This window comes from Symphalangus syndactylus, chromosome 4 (assembly GCF_028878055.3).
Source record: "Symphalangus syndactylus isolate Jambi chromosome 4, NHGRI_mSymSyn1-v2.1_pri, whole genome shotgun sequence".
In the NCBI taxonomy this organism is placed as follows: domain Eukaryota; kingdom Metazoa; phylum Chordata; class Mammalia; order Primates; family Hylobatidae; genus Symphalangus; species Symphalangus syndactylus.
In genome coordinates this window covers 54,230,779-54,252,700 of record NC_072426.2, presented here as the reverse complement: position 1 = coordinate 54,252,700, position 21,922 = coordinate 54,230,779, and the positions used below count along the sequence as shown (strand labels likewise).

At 33.8% G+C, this 21,922-nt stretch overlaps 1 protein-coding gene across 2 annotated transcripts in view; it reads left to right on the top strand.

Moving 5' to 3' along the window:
- The window catches only part of LOC129480675 (uncharacterized), a 499,607-nt gene that overhangs the window by 372,320 nt on the left and 105,365 nt on the right, over window positions 1-21,922 (top strand). The window contains exon 6 of one of the 2 annotated variants that reach the window (XR_010120491.1): window positions 8,985-9,015. The exons of the other annotated variant lie outside the window; for it this stretch is intronic. The gene's annotated coding sequence lies outside the window, so the exon portion shown is untranslated. The remainder of the gene's footprint in view (window positions 1-8,984; window positions 9,016-21,922) is intronic. 2 annotated transcript variants of the gene reach the window in all.

Sequence of the window (21,922 nt, the reverse complement as noted above, 5' to 3'; positions counted from 1 at the left end):
TTTCCAAAGCAGAGTGGAAAGATTTTTCTAAAACATTATGACTGATGGAATTTATCTTTGTTATTTTATTTTGATTTTTCCATCTAGAATAAGATGAGACAAAGATATCATCTATGGAGTTGACTGCTGCTCAGGCAGCTTTTTACAGGATAACACAAGAGTTTTGAATTGACCATGATACATAATTACTTCTAGAGCATTTCAAACTCATATTTTGAGTGCCTTGATCACCCAGCGTTGAGTAGATTCAGAAGATTGCTTTATGTTAACCAAGTCCAGGTGAGTCTGATAGTTAAGCCAGAAAGCCACTTTTAAAATTCACAATATGTATCTTTATAAACACATAAATGCATAAGGTAATTAATAGAACCTAATAAATGCCAAAGTCCTAGGCACAGAAACTTCCATTTTAGTCAGCTCCTTTGGGAAATAAACATGGGAAGGCCATTGCTTCCTCTGACGGTTCCTTGTTGAGAAAGGAATCACAACAAGAACCATGAAATGTTCTGTTGATGGGCATGAAATTACAAGTGTCGTTTTGAGACTTCTACTTTCAAATGCAACATGGTGCTCTTCAGTTTTCTGCATTTAGCACACATTCCCCTTGAAAGTGCTGGGTTAAAATGATGTACTCTAGAACCATAACTATTTTTTTTTTCTGAGCACCATGTACAGCAGTAAACACATTGTATCTTTACATATATAACATATTTGTTTCAGATACACATACCATAATTAGATTTTCTCACCCTGCTCTTCCAGCTTTTGACCTGGATGGTACTCTGTCATTTAAGATGCCTTCCACGGATTTCTGATATAAGTCCTTTTGAGGCTAGTTTGTTACTTAATGTACTGCGGAATTATGGGAAGAGTCTTCTCTTATTCCCAAGTTTCACTTACGGTATTACAGAGTAAACACAAGGAAGTAATGCATGACATGAGGGCAAAATAGTAATTTTTTAGTAGGCAATTGTATCTAACCACTCATTTTTGAGAAAAAAATGAAGTCTAAGAAAGTAATATATATGTCAGTCAATAATAAATATAATAACTTTAACTAATTGAATAACTTTAAAACACAAAGTAAGGTATTAAATGCAGACTTTGTGACTTGTAAATAGTTCTTTTAAGGGAACATTTTAGGGAATGTTATTTTTACCTCTTTAAATGGGTTTTATAAACATAGATGAAATGTCAGCTTTGCTGTACAATTTTATACCCTATGTATTTACCTATTACAGTTATTTATCTGTATTTATTTGTATACTAAATGTATTTAACACAATTTTGCCTTTTCTATATTTAAAATGTAGAGAATTCTATTTCTTATAGATATGGAAAATTTCATTAAAGTCAAAGGCATAGTAAACTCTGTTGCTGATAACTTGCTTTTCCCTCCAATATCGTTAATAACCTCATAATTCAGCATAGCCCTAGACCACCACCTGCAGCTCATTACAAACCCATTAAAGAAAACCTATTCCATGGCAGGGCTTTTCTTCCGAGAAGCACTGGTGCTGTTAGATAAATTCTCTATCATTCTGTATGTTTTTTTTGTCAAGTTTCGGAAGACTAATTTTGCAAAAAAGTATCTCCACTAAATTTTTCTTAAGTGTACTGGCTATCTATGAACATGCAACTTTTCACCACATATACTTTAATTGGTGCTATAAATTTGCTTATATAATTGCTGCTTTTGGCATCCATTTTTAAGCTTGACAGATGTTTGAAACCCAGTTGTACCCCATCACCTCTGGCTTAGTTAAAACTTTACCTCCCTGTGTGGTTGTTTGCGATATACCATTTGTTCCTCATCCCACACCCCAAACCCAACACACTCCACAATTGCTGACCACGATAAAACCCAATGGTCAACATAAGAGTCATGTAAATAAGTTCCCCCTTCATGTGTGTTTTCTTTGTATGTCATTTATATATATTTATTTGTTTGTATACTAAATATATACAATCCACAAACCTGCAGGGAGATCTAAGGGATAACACCCATGGACTTTAATAAGGGCATAGTCCCACAGGTCCTGTCTGTCTCTCTTCCCACCTGCTGGTTGAGCTCTCTGTCACTTCTAGACTTCTCAGTCTCCCATAAACACCCGTTACCTCTCTGGTGCCTGTGAATAACAAATTTCTTCTGTCTTATACATTTTGGGTTCACATCCTCATAATGTCTCATCTGACTCACACACCTGAACATAACATTCACCTAGTCAGGGCTCTCCTAGAGAGTAGTTATCTTGAAGAGTGATATCTAGAACAAATTTTTAAAAATCATAATGGAAATTATAACAATTGGTTATTGCTTATTAATGAGCATACATACATTTGAGAATTGTCAAATAAGGAAGTTAAAAGAGAATTATCAAGTAAGGAAAAGAGACTTGGGCCTTGCTTTAGCTTACATGTGCCCCCCCAAATTCATGTGTTGGAAACTTGAGACCCAATGCAACAGTGTGGGGAAGTAGGTTTTAATGGGAGGTGTCTACGACATGAGGGCAGAGAAGGGCTTTCAGGAGTGGACTCACTTACCTTTCTACTTTCTGCCATATGGGAATTCATGTGCAAGGTGCCTTCTTGGAAGAGGGGAACAGCCTCTCTAGACACCAAAACTGCAAGTGTCTTACCTTACACTTTAGACTTCCCAGGTTGCAGAACTGTGAGCCAGTAAATTTCTGTTCATTATAAATTAGAATCTCAGGTGTTCTGTCATAGCAGCACAAAATGGACTAAGATAGACCTTTTAACTCTTTTTTAATCTGTCTGTGACTTGGTGCTCTTTGCTACCTTATATATTATGATATTAAATTCCCCCAACAAACACGTGGTAGATTTGAAACAGAAACATGAGAGGAAAATGTCTTGTTCCTCAGCAAATGTGCTAGTCAAGTAGAAACAGGTGAGGTGACCTACTTTGCATTTTGCATGGATGAAAAGATTTCAAATTTATTTTTCTTGTCTTAGGGATTTGTATTCCCAAAATTGAAAACAGTTTAAAATAGGAAAGGTGTGAGCTTATTAGCACAGTAATACCCTATAAATTCTCACTCCCTGGTGAAAATAGAAAAGTGCTAATTAATCAATTGCTCAATTAAGATAGGCTCTTAAGAGCACTTTTGTCCTGGGAAAATATAAGCAGCTGATAATCTGCCTTGAGAAAAGTGCATCTTACAGGAATTATGTTCAAAGTAGAGTATTTGGGGTACAACCCTCCAGATGAAAATGTATTTATTACTGACAGATTAACTCTCACTTGAAGTCCTTAGTTTTGAGGATGAATGTTCTCCAATGAGACAATACTATACATAGAAAAAAATGAACATAAAGTTTATGCTTCATTTACTCATTTTAGTAGTTATTTGTTGGATGTCTACGCACCTTCATAGGATTTTGTGAGGCTTTGATAATCTACACAAAGTGCTTGGAGATTGTAATGTAAAGGAAAGATAATATTCAGATGAGTGAATATCATCCAAGCAATATCTATCTTCAATACCACAAGTGCAGTAGTGGATATAGCCACATATTTTCCATGACCTTATTAACAAGCAGGGTACTGTACTAGAGATGAAGGAGATGGAGACCTTGATCACAGAGGACAAGCTGGGGCATGCATAGGAAGGGAGGCTGCACAGGTAGCAAAAGCCAGATCATCAGAAGACTTTGTGGGCTATGTGAAGAAACTTAAACTTTATTATGGGAAACCATAAATTGTTTTAAATTATGAATTACTATGATCAGTCCTGGTTTTTAGAATAAGTCTGAGGTCAACGTGGGGGAATAAGAAGAGTAATAAGACTTAAGACTGAGATAACAGACATATACAAATCACAGTGAAATCTGAAGAGAAAATCTGGAGACTTAAGTTAGAATACTAGAATTCCCATTAACTAGCCGTGTGATCTGATGAATAAACAAACCTCCCTGAATTGCCATTTTCTAATCTAGAAAAGGCTATGATAAGAAGAATCAGTTCCACAGACATGAAGTTCAAGCTCACTGGGCTGCCTTCAGTGTTCTATTTCGCAGCTGAATAGGCAGGTTCCTGATACAGTTGGACCCAAGGGGCCCCAGGAATCTGCACGTACCCCATGTTCATCCTTCTGCTCTCATACTCATCCTCTGGTTGGTTTTCATGCTTTCTCTGACATTTTGCCTTCTACCTGAATCCTGTTCCCCTTTCTAGCCAGTTGCAAAGAAGCTGGTTAGACTACATATTGGCTCTTAATGTCAGAATCTCTCTTTGAATCATCCTCTGTTCCATGATCAGTAACCGCCTCACCAGCCTGCTCTGCCCTGAGAACCAGCCCACTTCTCCAGAGTCCCTATCTTTATCTGTTCTTCTGGGACTCCAGGAATAATGAAAGCTAAAATAATATTTTAATGTTATATTTTATTAAGGTTATATTACAATGTCAAGAAAAAGAGTAAACAAAAGATAGAAACTTTCCTCTGATTTCATTAAAGTGATGCTAATAAATGTCACACAGCTCATATCAGTCAGTTGACCAAATGAATTACACAAAATAACATGGCCAAATAACTATTCTTTCACACTTATACTTTTTGTAGTATTCTTTAGAGTTAGAACAAAGTAAATATCTCTCCCTAAAAGTCATACCTGCCATCAGCTTTTCTCTCTTTGATGTTAATTCAATTGGTTACCAACCAGGCCAGCTATAATATAATTCATAGTCAATAAAATAATTAAATACTTGTCATGTGTCTGGTATTGCAAGTAAATCTTCTATCCCCCCTCCTGGTGTTTTTCTTCCAAAGACAAGGAGCTGAATTAGCATAACACTCCTGGGTTTTCTCTCCCTCTTTGCTTGTTGTATTCTGAGTGCTGAAGCACATTAGTGGTATACCTGTATCGAAGTTGGCAAGAATTTCAAGTACATGGTTTTTAAGACTAATGACCCAGTGTTGTGTGTATATGAAACATGAAAGAAATGTATCAAATAGAGATCAAAACCAAGTAGAAAAGCAAAGAGAAGTAAATAGGTACTAGCTCAGCAGTAATATGATGCCCTGGCAAATATCAATTCACACCCTAGAATTACCATGAATGTCTCCAGTGATGCCACATGTGCTCCTGACATGAAGCAAGAAGTTCCTCTGCTTGGGCCAGGTGACAGGGAAGATCGCAGACCACTGTGGCAAATTCAGCTGTATCTTTTGAAATCCTAATATGTGTTCAGCATTATGCTGTTGATGAGGACACAAAGAAGACTGTGCATTCATGTTTTTAAATACTACTGAGGAGAAAAAATAGGTTGAAATCTTTTTCTTTTTTTTAATTTTTCACCTCCTTTTTTATGTAGGATATTGTAAATAGTATAACATAATCACATCTACACATCTAAAGCAAAAAAGATGGTTAGCATAGCGCTGACTGTGGCAAAGAGTAGAGAGGGACAAAGGTACCTAGCAAGGGGCAATCCCTTGTACCTGTAAACGAAAAAAATATATATTTTATAAGTTAAGACACATTTCTTCCTAATCATTTTCTAATATTTTTACTAGCTTTTCATCACATATTTAAAATATTCATCTTTACTTCCCAATCTAAAATGAACTCTAATCTTTGATTTCCAAGATAATTCAACAGAAACAACACATATACTGAAGATAAACTATCTTATGAGATATATACACTTGCGTATTTGTATAAAGAATCCAGGAAATAAAATGACATAAAGATGATATATGAAAAAATTTGATGAATATTAAAGGTAATATTGAAAAAGTAAATAGTAAGTAACAATTGTGGTAAGTTGGTCAAGTGGAACCAAGTGTAAAACTAAATAATTACTAAATGTGATTACAGACTACTAGGGAAGAGAGTGAAAAGTGGATTGGCTACAGATAATGGATGCTATGTGACTAATGACAAAGATTTCTGTTTCTTTAGGCTTCTGAGAACAATGTTGGTCCCATAACCTGGATGGAACTAAGCTTGCATATGGACACTAAGTAATGCCAGCTGTGAGGATTAGAGGGCCATAGGGACGCAAACCAGGGAAGATATTACAAATTCCTTGAAAATTTTGTTGGCACAGCTTCCTGCAGTCAGATTGCTCATATAGCATAACTGCCTTAAAAATGTTTAAAGTTCCATCACAAAAGCCAACACCTTTTGTTGATAAGATAGGTTTAATGCAGTGAGTCTCACACTTGGCTAAACATTAGAATCACCTAGGGAGCTTTAACAAAATACCAAGGTTCAGATCCCAAGAGATTATGATTTCATTGGTCAGAGATGGGGCCCAGGCATTGGTATTTTTAAGCTGCCCTAGAGATCTGAATGTACAGTCAAAATTGACAAGTCTTGGATTCCTGGTTAATAGCTCAAAATCTAGAGTCATACTGGTTGGGTTAAATATGTCCCTGCTCAGCCTCTTCCTAGCTGCTTAACCTTGGAAAAGTTATTTACATAGTAGTACTCTATATTTATCTCTTTCTCTCTGCCGTGTGGATAAAACAGCACCTAACTAAGGACTGATCTAAATGTGGAGTCAGAATCTATTGCAATTTTGAAAACTCTCTTTGAGAAACAGAATATGTAACATTATGTAAACATGTACAGAGTAAATTTTTCTTTAGAATGATAAAATATCTTACTACTAATTACACATTTTTAAAAGCTGACACATTCAGAAAATTAACATCAATTTTTAATTAATTACCTAACAGTGTTTTCTAATATTTTTTCTTATTTTTTTGCCTGCATACCCTTTACCTCTTCACATGACAATTATTTTTCACGTCTTTTTCTGTAAAGAATATAAAAGAATTCATTTTTACAGTAGCACAATTTATCAAAAACTAAGTTTTATTACTGATACTTTAGTAAAGTTTCTTACACCATCACAACTCTTTATTGTCAGTCACAGGTAAATATTTAGGATTGCTGTCATAATTGGGAATACTTCTTTCAAAGTTCTGTCATATAGGAGATGTTAAGAGTTGGGAGCATTTCAAGTTTTCAAGTATTGTAACTAATTTTTAAAACTCTTTTAATAGATGAGTCTTTTAAACTTGTTTTCAGAGTTTTAGGTTGTCTGTTGATATCAGTACTTTTTGGCAAATCTGAAGTGATTAGCAAAGACCAGTACCAACGTGAGTAGTGAAACCCATTTAAGACTGAGAGAAGAGCATGAGCAAAGATCTTGTCTAGCAAAGGCAGGCAGTCGAATTTACAGAGTGTAGTGCACAGCCAGGGCAACAATGAGCAGCAAGCTCAGTAAAGCTCAACAAAGTTTTAGAGCCAGAGATGGAGGTGAAAAGTAGTGTCAAATGCTGGCACAGGGCTAAGGATAGAATATCTGCCTTTAAAAAAATCAAATGCCTATGCTATATATAATGCCTATACTATATATAAATGCCTATATATATAAATGCCTATGCTATATATAAATATATATACACATACGTACATATGTATAAATTTATATATAGAATAGGCATTTGATATAGATATATATGTGTATATATACATATATACATATATAAATAAATATACACGTAAATGTATATGTACATATGTACATATCTATATATGTATATATAGCATAGGCATTTGATATAGATATATATGTGTGTATATATATATATATAAGTTTCTGTGATATCAGTTGTATATCTTTATTTAATCTCTTATTTATTTGAGCCTTTTCTCTTTTTTCTTAGTCTAGCTAAAGGTTTGTTGATTTTGTTCAATTTTTAAAACCCAATTATTCATTTCGTCGATCTTTTAAATTGTTTTTTTTCAGTCTCCATTTCATTTATTTTTGCTCTGAGCTTTATTACTGCCTTTCTTCAATTTTGGATTTATTTATTTTTTAAATTTTCTTGAGGTGCATGGTTAGGTTGTTTGTTAGAAATCTTTCTTTTTTGATACAGGCATTTATTGCTATGAACTTCCCTCTTAGAGCTGTGCTCCATAGTTTTTAGTATGATGTGTCTCCATTCTCATTCATCTTAAAGAATTTTTAAATTTCTCTTTAAATTTATTCATTGGCTCATTGATAGATTTGGGAGCGTGTTTTTTTAATTTCCATGTATTTGTAAGGTTTCCAAAGTTTTTCTTGTTGATTTCTAGTTTTATGCCATTGTAGTCTAAAAAAATATTTGATATAATTCTCTATCGTCTTAAATTTGTTAAGACTTGTTATGTGGCCTGACATTCTCTCTGTCCTGGAGAATGTCCAATGTGTAGTTGAGATGAATGTGTATTCTGCAGCTGTTGGATGAAATGTTCTGTAGATGTCTGTTAGGTCCATTTGGTATAAAGTGCAGTTTAAGTCCAATGTTTATTTTCTTTTTTCTTTTTTTTCTTTTTTCTTTTTTTTTTTTGGAAACAGAGTCTTGCTCTGACACCCAGGCTGGAGTGTAGTGGCATGATCTTGGCTCACTGCAACCTCCACCTCCTGGGTTCAAGCAATTCTCCTGCCTCAGCCTCCTGAGTAGCTGGGATTACAGGCCCGTGCCACTACACCCAGCTAATTTTTGTATTTTTAGTAGAGATGAGGTTTCACCATGTTGGTCACGCTGGTCTCAAACTCCTGACCTTGTGATCAGTCCACCTTGGCCTCCCAAAGTGCTGGGATTACAGGTGTGAGCCACTGCTCCTGGCCTCCAGTGTTTCTTTGAATTTCTGTCTAGATGATCTGTCCATTGTTGAAAGTGGGGTGAAGTTCCCTTCTATCATCATATTGCAGTCTACCTCTCTCTCTTTAGCTCTATTAATATTTGCTTTATGTAATGGGTGCTCCCGTTTGGGTACATAAACACTTATAATTATTATATTCTCTTGTTGAATTGATCCCTTTATGATTATATAATAATCTTCTTTGTCTTGTTTTACAATTGTTTACTTAAAGTCAATTTTATGAGGCATATGTTGCTACCCCCGTTTGCTTTTGGTTTCTGTTTGCATGGAATAACTTTTTTCATCCCTTCACTTTCAGTTTATGTTTGACTTTAACAGTATGCAGTAAGGTGAGTCGTATAGTTGGGTCTTGTTTTTTGTTTGTTTGTTTTTTAATTCGTTTGCTTTTTTAGCCATTCTGCCTTTTAATGAGATAATTTAATCCATTAACCTACAAGGTTATTATTGATCAGTTAGGGCTCACTCCTACCTTTTTGTTAATTGTTTTTTGGTGGTTTTGTAGATCTCTTTTTTTATTTTTCATTTTTTCCTGTCTTGTTTTATCCTCTGTGGTTTGGTGGTTTTCTGTGTTGCTAAGTTTTGTCTGTTTTGTTGTTTTCTTTCTCATTTGTGTATCTGCTGTAATTTTTTTCTTTGTGGTTACTATGTGGCTAACATAAAGATTGTTGTGTTATGTTATGAACTGTATATATAGCAGGGATGTAGGATGATGTATCTCTATAGTAGGGATGAGGAAAGAGAGATGTTGATCAAAAGGTACAAAGTTTCAGTAATAGTGGAGGAATAAGTTTTAGTCATCTATTATCATACATGATGACCACAGTTAATAATAATGTATTACATATTTCAAAATTGCTAAAAGGATACATTTTTAACATTCTCACCACACACACAAAAATGATAAATTGGTAAGTTGATGGATATGCTAGCTTAATTGAATCTCTCTACAATGTATACAAAGATCAAAACTTCATATTACATCCCACAAACGTAAAATTGCTATTTGTCAATTAAAACTAAATAAATAAATAAAATTTTCAGCCCTGGGGATCGAGCACCAAAGGTATGAAAGGTCATATAGTATAAGGTTGAAACACACAGACTTAAATTTTAATTCTAACACTTACTAGCTTGTAATATCTTGACAGAAATAACAACCGCAGAAGGAGGTAACTGCAAACCACATAAGCCCATCCAACAGAACCCAAATATGCCAACTCAACTTTTCCTTAGCCAGATCCCAAAAATGTATAATGGAGTGGAAGATGGGGGGAACAAGCAACTTTAGCAAATTAGTGTTATTTCATATTCTATATAACGTGTGGGTCTATCAAATTATCTATCTATGGAGAGAGGTAGTTAAGTAAATTAGTATATAATATTTTTATTATATAAGTATAAACCCCAAAGTTTCTATTTTATTTTAAGCATTTTTCATTATTTATTCTCCTAAAGTTTTATTTGCTTAAATTATCAAAGAAATGTTTTAAATCTTTTCATTGGAGAAAAGGAATCAACTTCCTTCGGGTAATCATTATATTTGAGTTTATGGAATGTATCTATACCCATCACCAGGATTCCACACAGAGAATTACAATCCTGTGATTCTACAATTTGCACACACGTTTACAATGAGGCTTATACTCTGCAGTGTATGTTATTTGGGCATTCAGTCTATCCATACACAGTTAAACAGGACATGATGGAAAACTTCTTACAATTTAAGTAGGAGTAAAGCAGCATGTAGCGGCCGATAAGACTTCTGCCTTTATGACTCAAAGGAGAAAATGCATCTTCCTCTGTACGCTTTCTAAAATGGAATATTAGCTGAGGAATGCCAGCTCGGTGGATAGATACGAAACTCAGTGTGAAACCTTTGCTTTGTTCTTCTGCTTATGTTCCCATTTTTATATATCGGCTGTTGTTGAGTCAGTGTTTCTCCACATTTACAAAACAAATGAATAAGATGAGATGTCTCCACTCCTTTCCATAGAAACACACTGAAAACAAATAAATATTAAATATTTCCTTTCACAAATTTACACACGTATATTAGCATAATATATTCATACTCTTTCAAAATCCCTTGATCCTAGGGAGAAAGTCCTCTTTATTTTTGTAATGTATTCAGTGCCAAGTTTAGCAGCTCATCCAAACTGTGAAACCACACTTGAAGCCAAAAATGTCATAAGCAATGGGATCAAATTAAGAACACAATGGGAAGCAGGATTTTTAGATGAAATCAGAAAGGTTAAGGGTCCATTTAATTGTTTAAATTTGAAATACACACTGTCTAATTCTCATTTGAGACTTCCTGTATTGGTAATGGGGAGATTATGTTCATTATCACTATGTTTCAAAGATAATTATTATAACTATCTCCTTCTATACATTTTAAGACAGAAAAATTCTGATTTCGAGTCTTTCTACAAACTTCCAAAGTGCAGAAGTATTATCATTTCACTTGACTAATGAGGAAGCAGGTAGACAGCAAAGTAAAGGATTATCAAATTGCAGTTTATTAAAAAAAAAAAAAGAATGGGGGACTTTCTCATCTATTTTTTTTCCATGTGTGTCCAGATAGCATTCCGTGAACAAAATTCCCTAAAAAGAGGAGGAACTTTTCATCATAGATTTTACAGGCAATGTGGAAAGGATCAGAAAAATTGTAATGGGGCAGCTTTCGATGATGTCACTGAAGCTGTTTTATGAATCTTCGTGAGACATTCCAAAACTTAAGATACAGCTATACAAATGCACTAAGAACACATCAGTCATTCTTTAACTTCATTCTCTTTTTAAGAACTGAGATTGCAAAGAAAATTTTATGCATATCATTATGTCTTTTTTTTAACACAATTGTGAACACATTGAATCATACTACACAGGAAAAGTATTCTTTTCCCCTATCTCTGATGCTTTTATTGTCTTTTAAAGCATATCAACATTAAATAAGTTTCTTTCCCCGCACCCCAGCTGACATACAGAGCATGTTGATGCAAATAGGGATAAGACAGTAGCAATCAGATGGGGCTGAAAAAAAACCCCTCAACTTATTCTGTGTTTTCTTCACTATATGCACTTTATTTTTAAATAAAACTATTTAAAATTTAAAAAGAGAACCCACCAAACAGCATTAGCTTGTGAACTCAGAAATTCCTTTATACTTAGTGAGAACTCCAACCAAGCCGAAAAAGTAGCTTATACTAGAAAGAATGATTTTGTTGGGGCATAGAGGGAAACAGTATAAATTCCTGCAAATAACCTGTGAGACCATGGCATGAACATCAATCACAAAATGATTTAGAACCTAGAGAAAGTGAATAGTACCAAAAGTATGACTGAGGATGTGACCCCGATTAAAAATGTCTTTGTAAATTCTATTGCATTTCTAGCCTATTCTAGATCCAACACTCCCTACAATATGTCATGTCAACCTCCTCTTGCCTTTCCTCCGAGCTTTTCCTCCCACTTCTAACATCCTTTCCACTCCCTTGCCCCATCAAAATTCTACCAGTCTTTCATAAAGGCTGTTTAAAATGTTCCCATTTGTTTATAATCATCATCTCCTTTGAAACCTCATGATATTTTGCTTCTGCTTACATAGATATAATGCTTGTTGTAGAGCTAATGACTATAGATCTATAGATCTGAGGACTCCTCTACCAGACAGGGTCCTTGAGGACAAGGTTGAATCATCATTATATTTGTGCTGTTAGAACCTTGCCCTGTGTATAGTACATGCCCAGTAAAGGAACATTTAAGTGAATAAATTTCTTAAAACTACAGTAATTCAGCAATGCTCATAAGCATCTATCTGTTCTATCATTCTGTAGAAGAAATAGGTTTCTTAAAATACTGGCTAGTATGAGTCTATTTACAGCTTATAATAACTCTAATTTAAAGAAACAGCTGTGTATAAAAGTAGCAATCAGAAAAGGTAAATAAAGGAAGGAATGAGAGGCAGGGAAATGAAGAAATTGACAAAAGGGACAGAGAGAGCATGCACAAACTGTTGAATATGTAGGTTAGTCATGTTGAGAAAATAAGTTATAAGGGAAAAAGTAACGACTTCGTTTCCAATACTACTCTTTTCTGTCCTGGCTAAACTTTCCCTGTAATTCAGCCAAGTTTTTCCCGAGTATGTGGGCCTCAGAAGTCATAACTGTTAAGAGCTTCAGAGATCTGGCTCCCTGTAGATTCAGTATCATGGAATCAGTAGGTTAATTAATGATCAAATAATGTTATTGAGCCTTATCAAGTATGGCAGCTGACATTCTGAAATTTTACTAATTCAAAACTTTTTAAAAATTTGCCTTAATTCTGCATGTATAACTACGGTGCTAAGATAGAAATGTACTTATGTTATCTCTACGGCTAGTGAACTTACAATTTGGGGAAATTTAATTGTTAAATAGCAAATAGAAATGGTCAAGAAATAGTCAAATGCAAAAGAATTAAATAAAGTATATATTAAATTTGTCTAATTTTGTATGGTAAAAAATAAGAGACTATGTAACCCAACTCTCTCTCTTCTGCAGATATGCAGAATGCTACGCTGAAGGTTACATAGCCAATGACAGAGTCAGAACTAGACCCACGTATCCTGAGAGAGCGATACTATCATGGGTCAGGATGATCAGGGAAGACTTCACAGCAGAAATAAAATTTCAGTACAACCTGGAAGGTTGGGTAGGAACCAAGCAGTTTATAAAAGCAGCAATGCAAAACAGGAAGTACAATAACTAGATATATTCAAGGAACAGTATCAATAACATTCGGGCCTGAAAAACAGTTTTTGTTTAATCCTAGAAAGCGATTAGTTTGGAACATTTTTAATTTTTCCCATAGAATCAAGAGTTTTTCCAAGAATATATTTGCTTAAATTCTGATCACAAAATTGGCATGATTAAAGTCATGTGTTTTTAAAAAATAAATTGGACTCAACTTTTGGTGGTAATTAAGTGAAGAAGAAAAGCGAAATAGTTAGAAATGATTATAACAATATAGGCAGAGAAGATAAAGATGAGAATATGTACAAATGAATGTTGGAGGGGAATAAGAGCTAGAGGAATAATTACTCAGGAAAAATTTGTTGAAATTTAAAAGTATTTGTAAAGGAGAGAGATGTTTCAGCTTAAAATACATGCAAGGTAAATCAGGACACACCTTTCTTTCTTCCTTTCTTTCTTTTTTAGTAAATGGAGGAGGAGATAGGTGTGGGGTAAGCATGGATTCTGTTAAGTATGCAGTGATGCACTGGTTCCCAGATGGAAATGCGCTGTAGGCAATTAGAAATGTGATACTGGAGTTCATGATAGCGGTCAAGATTAAAGAAATAGATTGGGGAATTGTACAAATAGAGGTGATAATTGAAGCCATGAGACTTGATAAGGTTTGTGTAAAAGAGAAGGAAGGGAATTACAGATCCTGTCATTATAGTTTCTTATTAAAAATTCAAGAATTAACTTTAGTTACCCTCAAAGAGACACAGGAAATGAAAAAATCAATTTCTTTTGTACAAGCTGTGGATAATGTTACTTTTACTAAATTTGACCCAATTTTGCACACATATCTTCATATATACATATACATAGATACTTATAATTCTGGTACACTATCCCTATGATGACTGCTTCCTACTCTTATGAATACTACTGATTCTTAAATTAGTGCACTTAAATTGGGTACCATACATTATAATTTTTACATTAAAGGGGTTTAAATTGTTTCATTCTTTTAATGATTGTTATGTGTTGAAACATACTATAGTGGAGACAATTTAATGTGAGATTAAATTCTAAGGTCAGAACATAAGAAACATAATATTAAAGGCAAAATTGGTGCATCTATTAAATGGCCCAAATTGTTTATGTGAGTGAGTGTGTGTGTGTGTGTTGGGGGAGGGGTGTTGTATCGAACACAACATCAGGGTGTGTATACTTTACATGATAGTATTAAAATGTGAAAAATATTTTTATACTCTTTCTATTGTTTTGGGGTGAATATTAATGTACCTATTAATTCAAATATTTACTGTATACTTGTGGAAATTACACTCAAATTCAGAGAGAAAGACAAATGAAATAATTGAAATATGCGTATAGCAGATTAAATTATGGTTAGAGTTAGAGAGAAATTTACATGGGGAAAGAAATGAGGAACAACTGCTAGGGCTGCATTTCTAACACTGTCGGGGAGATCCTACTAAAAAGGCAATATTAAAGAAAGAATTGAAGGACATGAGAGAGTGGATCATCAGTCTCTAGGGAAAGAGCATTCTTTTAGACTGCTTCATAAATCATGCCTTTCCTCAGAGTAAGAAATGGCCTCTAAGATTTTCAGGCAAAGGGATGGTAGGATTTGACTTGCATTCTGCAGGATCTCTCCAGGGCTGTGTTGAGAAGTGTTAACTATGCATTGGTGTGCCTCTACTGTACCAAACACAGGCAAAAATATTTCTTAAAAGTTGTAAAAGAAGAAGAAGGAAGAGGAGACTGAGGAAGAGAGGGAGGTGAAGGAGGGGAATGTGGAGGAGAGGGAAAAGAAGGAGGAAGGGGTGGAATAGGAGGAGAAGGAAAAGAATCTGGAAGAAGAAAGGAAGAAAAACTTTCCCATGAGACAAGAAAATGCTGCCTAGGACATTAAAGCATCATATCCTTTGAATATAAGAAGTTAGCTTGGAACACTTTCTTTATCCCTAGAAGTGTGTGATGAACAGAGATATGAAAGACCTTTAGTATGGTAATTTCTAATGAGATTAGTACTAAAGCTGGGCTTGGATACTCTAATATGCAGAGGCAGAATTGAGTGTTTGATTGTAAAGTCTGTTTAACAACAGTAATTTGGCAAACCATCTTTTCTGTGAAGAAACTCAGCAAACTGGCATCATCATTAAGTGCAGTCATATGTGAATGTGTATAGCTGAATAAACACAAGTAACATGCATCTGGGTCACTTCAAACAAAAACCATCAGTTTTATTTTAGAGGAAAGTCAGAGTAAACAATTGCCATATAGCAATTTAATTACGCAAAGCCATTGTGGTGAGTTGTTCAAAGTGGAGAAACAACAGACCTGAGTCTCTTCATGTGGAAAAATTGAACAGAGTTGGACTAAACAAATTCTTTGTGCTTTTTAGTTTTCCCTCTATGCCAGTTTTAATTTTAGCATTATTTGGATGCATATGTGTCTCATTGATGCTCTTGAAGCAGTCAAAATACAGTTGTGTTCTTCTATAAGAGGGCTCTTGGTTGGTAAACTACTGTGCATTCTTTAATTGATGTGAAGTTAACATAACATAAAATGAATGACACATTTTTGTCTTATTTCATTTCGGTAATATTTGAATCATTCTGACATGCAAAAAGCCACTATTTCTTTTAAAAAAAAAAATCGTGTATCTTGTGGAAAACATTTAGTGTTCCCAAAAGAATAGAATATCATGATATAAAGCAGAAATTATTCCTTGAAGTATTTTTGTGAACTTTTCTAAAAATCATGTTTCATGGTTAAAAAAATATAGTATATAGTGGATCCATATAAGCCCTGTATGATGTACTATTATTATAGTTAATTTGAACTATAAATTCATAAAGCCTTAGAAGTCAGTAGAAACTTAAAGCCCAACCCCATACGTAAAGTCATGTGGGTAACATTGTATACATCTATACACATATTTACAGAGTGTGGTATAGGTTGTTAAATTGCCAAATCAATGATATTTGGAGACATCACAAGATGGGCATATTTATTTCATTCACTCAATATACACTATTTATGGTATGCCTTCTGTGTTTCAGGCACTATGTGGGAGCTGATGATGCATAGATAAATAAGATATAACCTTGGGTCCTTCTAGACGAGCCTTTTAACAGCTTAAAGAATTATATGCATTAAAATATTTAGGCATTGATTATCTTCTTGGACATGGAAATAATAATTTCTTTTAGAAACAGCATTTCCTCCCACCAAACATGTTTCCTAACCATGTAAGTAAAAAAACAAAAGGTCACCAAAAATTTCCAGTAAGAGGACTTTATGTTGTTTGATTTTATCATATTTTTGGTAATAAATATGAAAAAAATTAAAAGTCATGGATTTTTAAAACATAAAGTCACACTTAAGTCTAGAGTTTGGAGAACTTTTTCAAAAGTAAGAAATAAATATTTGGGAGAGTCCATTGTATTTGTTAAATTATTTACTGAAGTGACTTGCTTGTCCTTTGCCTCACCTAGATACACGCAGAATGATGGACCTTCCCAGACATCCCTTTCTCACTTTTCTAATTGTGTACTGCAAATGACTGCTGGGTGAATTTTCTATGAATATCATTCTGTCATGTTACTCCCATGCTTGAAATCCTCCAATGTTTACTTACTACTGACAAACTAAACTCCTTCAAAATCTGGCTCCAACCAAATTTATAACCTCACTTCACTCCTTTCACAAACCTACTTAGTGCTCCAACCAAGCAGATTTTCCAGTTGTTCTGTGGACAAGGACGTTTGTTCTTTATTCTTACTCTACCCAGGGAAGATCAGAGAGATGAGTTAATATGTGCCCATGCATCAAAGAAAGAAATGCTTAAATGACTAGTATTTACTTTTAATTTGTTGCTATGGAAATGAGAGGTGATGCCCTTCAGTATTTATTTATGTTCTAAGTCAATGTCGCATGAAAATAATCATTCAGTTAATAACAACATAGTTTTATGAACAAGAACAAAACCATAACAATGAAAAAGATAATCTCCACAGTTAAAATAAAAATTTATCTTTAACACTGACAGTAACTGAACACAAGATTGTAGAACATAAACAAAGGGAAGCTTGATTCATTCCTGCTAGCTGGGAAGACAAAAGTTAAAATTTGGACATAACATGTAGTGTTTCTCTCCACTATATTAAAGCCAACGTTCTCCTTGCCTAAAATGTTCACCCCAGCTTTTCTGGCTATTTAGAACCCATCTTTCTACTCTATGCCTATTCTCCACTGTGATGTCCGTCCTACTGTGAACTCTGAGAGTGCTTTGTTTCTGGACAAGTCTAGTAGGGTGTCTGCCATGACCAACCTTCTCCTCTAGTACAAATACTCCTTCGTACAGCCCTCTACTCTTAGAATCAATGAGTGCACTGTGATTCCACTAGGTGTGTCAGGTGACCAAAGTCCTGTTTTGCCTGAGGAAGTTCTAGTTTATGCCTGTTGTCACAATGTACTATCAGTTTAGCATTTGCCCCAGATTTCTAAATTTTTTAACAAAGTATTATTATTAAAACTGCATTAAAATGACACATGATGAGTTTGGGCTTCCACATTATCCATCCAACTTCTGCTAGCTCTTGTTTACCAGGGAACAGTTATCTCTTAACACATGGCTAAATCTTTAAGTTGATCCTAAATGAATCTCTCGTTTTCCAACACTTTTCAAATGCAACGTAAGTATAAGGAACATTTCTAAGAAGAGCATATAAAGCAGTTGCTGATTAAATAAACTAATTTCTGGGAGAAGTATTTAAGGGAGTAGCATACAGCTATGCCATTACAGATGCAGAAGTGCCATGCTGCCAAACATAGGTGAATGAGAAATGTGGAAAATAAGGATAATGGGATTGTGAAATAAGGAGGAGAAATGGAGGCTGAATGTACTTCCTTATAGCAAACAAAGCAGTCTGAGCACACAGTAGAATGGAGTTTTCATTTATTTATAATATAATCTGCAAATATTTATTTACTAGTGTTTGGTTGCTTTTTTGAGGAGGGGGTCATGAAATATCTCAGCAGCAATCTGATAAACGGGGGACACATTTAATAAAAATTACTGAATTTCTATTTTCAAAGAGCTTGATTATGAACACATAACTCACACAAAAAAATTATGAACATTTAACATCTATCAGGGAACCATCCCAATATCACTGGCCGCTTAAAAACCAAAAGCTATACATCTGCTTAAAAACTCTCAATACCTACTGCAAAAGTTAGTAGTTATTTCTAAAACACGGTTTCCAAAGAGTGTTTCCATGCAACATGGCAGATCAAGTTATGTATCATTCACTGGAGCACTTTTCTAAAATTATAGATCAAATAATTTAGATCAAATGATAGTTTTTCTAAGTTAATTTCACTTATTTTTTATTCAAAGTTTTCCTGTGCATGTACGAAATGTTAAACAATAACTGTCAATATTTTCTAATGTGACAAACAAATAATGTCAGTTTTCTATTAGCATCTTCAGATGCTTCACTTAGAAAATTAGTTAAGTAAAATTATAATTAACTTAGTCAACTAATTGTACTCAAGTAATTATACTTAACTGTGTTTAGTTCAATTCTTAAAATGAAAATAAAATTTTGAAAGATTATTCTGTTAAACTAAAAAATCTGACATAACTAATAATTCAATGAACGTGCTTAATGTCCTCTTGCTGTGAGAATATAGATTTATATTTGAATGGAGTACATTATCATGGGAAAAACAATGTTCTACTACATTAAGAAACCAGTGGAGCAGGGATGCACTTGAAATTGGTTGTGGTACAGTCATAATTCATGGTTGCATCCACTAAAGTTGATATCCTACTAATCAAAATTAAAACGCTGGTTGAGAAAATTTATAAAGATTTGCATACACACACAGTTAACTGAATAACAGAATTTTTAAGACAAATTTGAAGTTGAGTTAATTATAATGCATCAGTATGGCAGTATATGCTTTTTTTCTTTGTTGCTTATCATTTGTGGTTTAGAAATGTGCAAGCTTTTGAAGAACTATTTTGTAAATCTACCCGTTTTATTATGATATTCATCTTTTGTTTTTTGTAAACGTATCCTCTAGATTTCATTTGCCTTTTTTCAAGCCAGTTAGAAATTTTTAATCAAGACATTTACCAAATGCAGTATTAAAAGTTTGCCTTTTAAATCTTGCATTAAATTGCAATTACTAAAAAAAAAAGCTTGAAAACAGAAACTTTAAAAATGTTCATCACCAAAACAAGAGACCAACTGAACAAATTATGAGTTCACTTGATGTATTAGATTTAATTTTGAAATTCTATAACTGTGCTTTGGAATATTTTAACTTGAAAGAATATTTTGATGGAGCTTTAATTTTTAACTAGATAAATTTCTATTCTGTACAGAATAAAATAAAATTAAGAAGATCTAAAATACTGCAGCAATTATGGTTATAAATGAGTAATGAATGGAGACAACAAAACTAAGGAGTTTTGTCTTGTAAAAGTATCTCCTAAGGAAAGACACTTGTAGTGGAACAAATATATATGCGGGTGTGTGTGTGTGTGTGTATGTGTGTATGGATATGTATACAAATATATAATAAAATTACTATTAGCTTCCATTTAGCAGGGTTTTCTCTGATGCTAATACCTTTAGACGAGATATTTTCTCAATTAGAAATATGGTTTACAGAAAAAAGGGCAATTAAATTGTTACTGATTTTAAATTTATTGGACATAATGTACCACTTTGAAGAATTTCGAATGCATTTTTATGACAAAAATAAAACTATTAGAGAAACAATTCTTCAGCAAAATACAGAATCAGATTCACTTAGGAACATTAAACTATAAGAAAATGCTGCATGCAGTGTACATGGATACGTGCTATTTTAATTTTAGAAAATTATTTTGAAAATTATTTCTGAACAGAGCTATTTTATAAGCCTACCAATAGAGCAAAATGAATTTTTGATAAAACAATTTTTCAAAAGTTATAAATTTAGTACCTCATTTCATTTACAAATATATTCTAGTATATATGATAAATTATGTAGTTATCCTAATTATGTGACCCAAGTTGAGGAGTTTCATCTCAGAGGGGACACTGCAAATTTTAATTCAGTCAGATGAACTTCCACCACAATCTGGAATGAGATACAAGAAGGCAAATCAGGTAGACACAAAGACACATTTATTTATTGCATGGGCTTTAAATATGATATGCATTCCTTATCTGTCCAACCAGAGTGAACACAAATCAAGAGAAAACAATGTTTGCCCCAGTGTCCACAGGACATAAACACAGTTGGATTTTATAAATATCGGCTGCAAGAAACAAAGCTCCAAATCATTTTGTCTGATAGAGTTTTAGGCCTATATGTGCATGTGAATAATTTGTCTGGCCTCCAGGCAGTGGTGGTAGAATGTGGTTCCTAAGCATGCAGATTCTGGAGCCAGACATCATAGGTTCAATCCTATCTGTACTGGGTACATAATTTGGCAACTGATTTAAACTTTGTGCCTCAGTTTCCTCATGTGTATAGTAGCTTAAAAATAATGCCTGACTTGTGTTTTGAAGATTGCATTAATTAAAATACAGAAATATTTAGTGACTGGTACATAGTGAGCACCCAATACAGGTTAGTGGTGCTTCAGTTAATTGCATAGACACATGCAAGTAAAACCTTAAATAATTAAATGTATCTAGCAACTGCATAACATTTCAGCACCCACTTATTTCTAATGTTGTGTCATTTAAAATCCCCTAAATAGCTAGAATCCTTGCCAATAAGGCAAAACAAAGTAAAAGCATAAAGAGACAGATAATTGTTTTTATAGTCAATGTTATATAAATAACAGAAAGGCCTTTTCCAAATACACTAATAATGTCCCTATGAACAAAGCCCAATATAAATATGCAGTCTCCATCCCCACATTCTTTATTCTTGGAACCCTACATATGCCTATATCAAAGCAAATCTCCCAACATGTCACTTATAAAATTAATAAAAAACATGAGGAAAATTTATTTGAGGTCTGAATATGCAAACTTCAGAGCATCATGATATTCATAAGTGATTCAGAGTAACCAAACATTCATTAATGTTGGCTGCCAGATACACCACTGCATGTTGTTATTTTTATAGAATGCTTTTTCAAACATGTTTTTGTAAGCAGTACTAAGACTAACACATTTAAAAAGTACTTTAATAAATACATCAGCAATTCTCAATTTTCAGAAAGTTGCCAATTAATGATGGAGTTAGTATTTGCTACATCACAGAATTGACAAAGCATTGAATTTAAAAAGTTGGATTTTTTTAAATGACAATTTCAATAGTCAGTTTAAGAGTAATGAAATAATTTGAGTAGTTGATGCCTGTGTACTTGACGTGTACAACATTATCCTTTCATAGTTGGCAGTACTTTCAGGTGGTTTGGTTGTATTAAATACAGTCTTTTTGATATTTTGTATGTCTAAAAAGTGGAATAAATAAA